Source organism: Arachis hypogaea, chromosome 15 (genome assembly GCF_003086295.3).
Source record: "Arachis hypogaea cultivar Tifrunner chromosome 15, arahy.Tifrunner.gnm2.J5K5, whole genome shotgun sequence".
Taxonomy (NCBI): domain Eukaryota; kingdom Viridiplantae; phylum Streptophyta; class Magnoliopsida; order Fabales; family Fabaceae; genus Arachis; species Arachis hypogaea.
The window spans coordinates 100,577,444-100,583,896 of record NC_092050.1 but is presented as its reverse complement, the minus strand read 5'-3'; the positions used below and the strand labels follow the sequence as shown (position 1 = coordinate 100,583,896).

Below are 6,453 nucleotides of genomic sequence, written 5' to 3'. Positions count from 1 at the left end.
GTCAATGGCTGCATCCTATCCTCTTGTGAAAATGGTCCAAATGCTCTGTCACAGCACGGCTAATCGTATGAGGTTCTCGATCATACTGGAATAGGATTCACCCTCCTTTTGCGTCTGTCACTATGCCCAGCACTCGCGAGTTTGAAGTTCGTCATAGTCATTCAATCCCAGAATCCTACTCGGAATACCACAGACAAGGTTTAGACTTTTCGGATTCTCATGAATGCCGCCATCAATCTAGCTTATACCACGAAGATTCTGATTAAGAGATCCAAGAGATAATCATCCAATCTAAGGTGGAACGGAAGTGATTGTCAGGCACGCGTTCGTGGAGGAATGATGATGATTGTCACGTTCATCACATTCATGTTGAAGTGCGAATGAATATCTTAGAAGCGGAATAAGTTGAATTGAATAGAAAAATAGTAGTACTTTGCATTAATTCATGAGGAACAGCAGAGCTCCACACCTTAATCTATGGAGTGCAGAAACTCTACCGTTTGAAAATACATAAGTGAAAGGTTCAGGCATGGCCGAATGGCCAGCCCCCATGATCTAAGAACCAGACGTCCCAAGATGATAAGATACAATAGTAAAAAGTCCTAGTTATATTAAACTAGTTACTAGGGTTTACAGAAGTAAGTAATTGATGCATAAATCCACTTCCGGGGCCCACTTGGTGTGTGCTTGGGTTGAGCTTAAATGTTACACGTGTAGAGGCTCTTTCTGGAGTTGAACGCCAGGTTGTAACGTGTTTCTGGCGTTCAACTCTGGTTCGTAACGTGTTTATGGCGTTTAACTCTAGACTGCAGCGTAGAACTGGCGTTCAATGCCCTTTTGCGTCGTCTAAACTCGGCTAAAGTATGGACTATTATATATTGCTGGAAAGCTCTGGATGTCTACTTTCCAACGCAATTGAAAGTGTGCCATTTTGAGTTCTGTAGCTCCAGAAAATCCACTTTGAGCACAGGGAGGTCAGAATCCAACAGCATCAGCAGTCCTTCTTCAACCTCTGAATCTGATTTTTGCTCAAGTCCCTCAATTTCAGCCAGAAAATACCTGAAATCACAGAAAAACACACAAACTCATAGTGAAGTCCAGAAATGTGAATTTAACATAAAAACTAATGAAAACATCCTTAAAAGTAACTAGATCCTACTAAAAACATACTAAAAACAATGCCAAAAAGCGTATAAATTATCCGGTCATCACAACACCAAACTTAAATTGTTGCTTGTCCCCAAGCAACTAAAAATCAAATAGGATAAAAAGAAGAGAATATACTATAAATTCCAAACTATCAATGAAACATAGCTCCAATCAGATGAGCGGGACTTGTAGCTTTTTGCCTCTTGAATAGTTTTGGCATCTCACTTCATCCATTGAAGTTCAGAATGATTGGCATCTATAGGAACTCAGAGTTCAGATAGTGTTATTGATTCTCCTAGTTCAGTATGTTGATTCTTGAACACAGCTACTTTATGAGTCTTGGCCGTGGCCCTAAGCACTTTGTTTTCCAGTATTACCACCGGATACATAAATGCCACAGACACATAACTGGGTGAACCTTTTCAGATTGTGACTCAGCTTTGCTAAAGTCCCCAATTAGAGGTTTCCAAGGTTCTTAAGCACACTCTTCTTTTGCTTTGGACCTTGACTTTAACCGCTCAGTCTCAAGTTTTCACTTGACACCTTCACGCCACAAGCACATGGTTAGGGACAGCTTGGTTTAGCTGCTTAGGCCAGGATTTTATTCCTTTAGGCCCTCCTATCCACTGATGCTCAAAGCCTTGGGATCCTTTTTATTTACCCTTGTCTTTTGGTTTTAAGGGTTATTGGCTTTTTGCTCTTGCCTTTTGGTTTTAAGAGCTTTTGGCTTTTTCTGCTTGCTTTTTCTCTTTTTTTTTCTATTTTTTTTTGCCATGTTTTTTTTCTGCAAGCTTTGTTTTTTTTGCTGCTTTTTCTTGCTTCAAGAATCATTTTTATGATTTTTTAGATTATCAAATAACATGTCTCCTGTTCATCATTCTTTCAAGAGCCAACATATTTAACATTCTAAAACACCAACTTCAAAAGACATATACACTGTTCAAGCATTCATTCAGAAAACAAAAAGTTTTGTCTCCACATCAATATAATTAAACTAAGTTCAAGGATAAATTTGAAACTCATGTACTTCTTGTTCTTTTGAATTAAAGCAATTTTTCATTTAAGAGAGGTGATGGATTCATAGGACATCCATAACTTTAAGACAAAGTTACTAAATACTAATGATCATGTAATAAGACACAAACATTGATAAGCACTTAACATAAAGAAAACGAAAAACAGAGAATTTAAGAACAAGGAATGAGTCCACCTTAGTGATGGTGGCGTTTTCTCCTTGAGGAACCAATGATGTCCTTGAGCTCTTCTATGTCTCTTCCTTGCCTTTGTGGCTTGATCCCTAGTGATTTTTGATATTCCTATCCTCAGTTGCTTCCAATAATTATGTGGAGGGAAGTGCATCCCTTGAGGTATCTCAGGGATCTCTTGATTTGCAGCCACATGTTCTACCACTGAGCTATAGATCCTTTACATGAATCTCTCCATCTCCCATAACTTGGAGGTGGAAGCTTTTGTCTTCCCTTTTCTCTTCTCTTTCTTCTCTTTTTTTTTTTTTTTTTGAGGTTTCTCTGGCCGTAGGTGCCATCAATGGTTATGGAAAAGCAAAATAAGCAATGCTTTTACCACACCAAATTTAGAATATTGCTCGCCCTCGAGCAAAAGAAGAAAGAATAGTAGAAGAAGAAGATGTGGAAAAAAAACTAGGATTATGAGGAGGGAAGATGGGGATCCTGTGGGGTCCACAGATACTGAGATGATCCTGTGAGGTCCACAGATCTTGAGGTGTCAAGGATTTACATCCCTGCACCAATTAGGCATGTAAAATGCCTTTGCATGCAATTCTGGCGTTTAAACGCCGAACTGATGCTTGTTCTGGGCGTTCAACGCCCAGATGCAGCATGTTTCTAGCATTGAATGCCACTTCTATGCTTGTTTCTGGCGTTCAGCGCCAGCTTCATGCTCTGTTCTGGCGTTGAACGCCAGACAGATGCTCCTTACTAGCGCTTGAACGCCAGTGAACTCCTCCTCCAGGGTGTGCTGTTTTTTATGCTATTTTTGATTTTTCTTCAATTTTTTTCAGTTGTTTTTGTGACTCCACATGATCATGAACCTATAAAGACCTATAACTAATAAAAAATATAATTAAATAAATAAAAATTGGGTTGCCTCCCAACAAGCGCTTCTTTTAATGTCAATAGCTTGACAGTGGGCTCTCATGGAGCCTCACAGATGTTCAGAGCATTGTTGAGACTTCCCAACACCAAACTTAGAGTTTGGATATGGGAGTTCAACACCAAACTTAGAGTTTGGTTGTGGCCTCCCAACACCAAACTTAGAGTTTGACTGTGGGGGGCTTTGGTTGACTCTGTTTTGAGAGAAGCTTATTGTGCCTCTTTTCCATGTTTACAGAAGGATGTCCTTGAGTTTTAAACTCAATGGAGTCCTCATTCAATTGAAGGACTAGTTCACCTCTGTTAACATCAATCACAGCTCTTGCTGTGACTAGGAAGGGTCTTCCAAGGATGATGGATTCATCCTCATCCTTCCCAGTATCTAGGATTATGAAATCAGCAGGGATGTAAAGGCCTGCAACCTTTACTAACATGTCCTCTACTTGTCCATAAGCCTATTTTTTGGAATTGTCTGCCATCTCTAATGAGATTTTAGCTGCTTACACCCCAAAGATTCCCAGTTTCTCTATTACAGAAAGGGGCATGAGGTTTATCCCTGAACCAAGGTCACACAGAGCCTTTTCAAAGATCATGGTGCCTATGGTACAAGGTATTAGGAACTTTCTAGGATCCTGTTTCTTCTGAGGCAATGTCAGTTGATCCAGATCACTTAGTTCATTGGTGAACAAGGGAGGTTCATCTTCCCAAGTCTCAATACCAATTAATTTGGTATTCAGCTTCATGATTGCACCAGGGTACTTGGTAACTTGCTCCTTAGTAACATCCTCATTCTCTTCAGAAGAGGAATACTCATAAGAGCTCATGAATGGCATAAGGCAGTTCAATGGAATCTCTATGGTCTCTAGATGGGCCTCAGATTCCTTTGGTTCCTCAAAGGGAAACTCCTTATTGATCACTGGACGTCCCAGGGGGTCTTCCTCCTTGGGATTCATGTCCTCCCCTTCCTCTTTCGATTCGGCCATGATGGTTATATCAATGGCCTTGCACTCTCCTTTTGGATTTTCTTCTGTATTGCTTGGGAGAGCACTAGGAGGGGTTTCAGTGGTCTTCTTGCTCAGCTGGCCCACTTGTGCTTCCAAATTTCTAATGGAGGACCTTGTTTCATTCGTGAAACTCACAGTGGCCTTAGATAGATCAGAGACTAAGTTTGCTAAATTAGAGGTATTTTGTTCAGAGTTCTCTGTCTGTTGCTGAGTGGATGATGGAAAAGGTTTACTATTGTTAAACCTATTTCTTCCACCATTATTAAAGCCTTGTTGAGGCTTTTGTTGATCCTTCCATGAGAGATTTGGGTGATTTCTCCATGAGGGATTATAGGTGTTTCCATATGGTTCACCCATGTAATTCACCTCTGCTATTGCAGGGTTCTCATGATCATAAGCTTCTTCTTCAGAAGATGCCTCTTGAGTACTGTTGGATGCAGCTTGCATTCCATTCAGACTCTGAGAAATCATATTGACTTGCTGAGTCAATATTTTATTCTGAGCCAATATGGCATTCAGAGTATCAATTTCAAGAACTCCCTTCTTCTGAGGCGTCCCATTACTCACAGGATTCCTCTCAGAAGTGTACATGAACTGGTTATTAGCAACCATGTCAATGAGTTCTTGAGCTTCTGCAGGCATTTTCTTTAGGTGAATGGATCCACCTGCAGAAGTATCCAATGACATCTTAGCTAATTCAGACAGACTATCATAGAATATATCCAGGATGGTCCATTCTGAAAGCATGTCAGAAGGACACTTTTTGGTCAGTTGCTTGTATCTCTCACAAGCTTCATAGAGGGATTCACCTTCTTTCTGTCTGAAGGTTTGAACATCCACTCTAAGCTTACTCAGCTTTTGAGGAGGAAAGAACTTGGCTAAGAAAGCCTTGACCAGCTTATCCCAAGAGTTCAGGCTATCCTTAGGTTGAGAGTCCAACCATATTCTAGCTCTATCTCTTACAGCAAACGGGAAAAGCATGAGCCTGTAGACTTCAGGATCTACTCCATTAGTCTTAACAGTATCACAGATCTGCAAGAATTCAGTTAAGAACTGAAAGGAATCTTCAGATGGAAGTCCATGAAACTTGTAGTTTTGTTGCATTAGAGAAACTAATTGAGGTTTCAGCTCAAAATTGTTTGCTCCAACGGTAGGGATGGAGATGCTTCTTCCATGTAAATTGGAATTAGGTGCAGTAAAGTCACCAAGCATCCTCCTTGCATTATTATTATTTTCGGCTGCCATCTCCTCTTCCTGTTCGAAAATTTCTGTAAGGTTATCTCTGGAAATTTGATTTGACTCATAAAAACAACTAGATTTTTTTTAAAAAAAATTTTGAAAAAGTCAATCCAAATTTTTGAATTTTATGAGTGAAAAAGGGGAAGATATTTTTTTTGATTTTTGAATTTTCAATGATGAAAGAGAAAAACATGAAAAAGACTCAATGCATGAAAATTTTTAGATCAAAATGATGAATGCATGCAAGAATGCTATGAATGTCAAGATGAACATCAAGAACACTTTGAAGATCAAGATGAACACTAAGAACTTATTTTTGAATTTTTTTTTTTTGCAAAGAAAACATGCAAGACACTAAACTTAGAAATCTTTAATGCTTAGACACTAAGAATTCAAGAATGCATATGAAAAACACCATACAACACAAAACAATATAATATGAAGATCAATCAAGAAGGTTTATCAAGAACAACTTGAAGATCATGAAGAACACTATGAATGCATGAATTTTCGAAAAATGCAGAGAATTTTTAGAAAAAATACAGTTGACACCAAACTTGAAATTGACTCAAGACTCAAACAAGAAACACAAAATATTTTTGATTTTTTTTTTTGATTTTGTGATTTTTTTGTATTTTTATTTTATATTTTTCAAAAATTAGTGTGAAAAAGAAAAATAAGGATTCCAAAATTTTTAATATGAATTCCAGGAATCTTGCACTCTTATTCTAAAGCTCCAATCTAAGGGTTAGACGTGGCTTAATAGCCAGTCAAGCTTTAGCATGTAAATCTTTTGGATCTGGAACAGCAGCAGGTGGACTAGCAACAACTAGCTTGCTCTTGATAATGTTGGGTTGGAAGCCCCAGTCCAAATGAATTTAGACATGGCTTTACAGCCAGTCAGGCTTCAACATGCTTCATGAAACACTAGA

The 6,453-nt window shown here is 38.8% G+C and overlaps 1 non-coding gene across 1 annotated transcript; it reads left to right on the top strand.

Annotated features, from left to right (window-relative positions):
* Window positions 1–5,023: 5,023 nt before the first annotated feature.
* LOC112753286 (small nucleolar RNA R71) lies at window positions 5,024–5,131 on the top strand. The gene has a single exon (XR_003177679.1). It is a non-coding gene; the product is annotated as a small nucleolar RNA R71 (small nucleolar RNA).
* The last annotated feature ends 1,322 nt before the right edge of the window (window positions 5,132–6,453 follow it).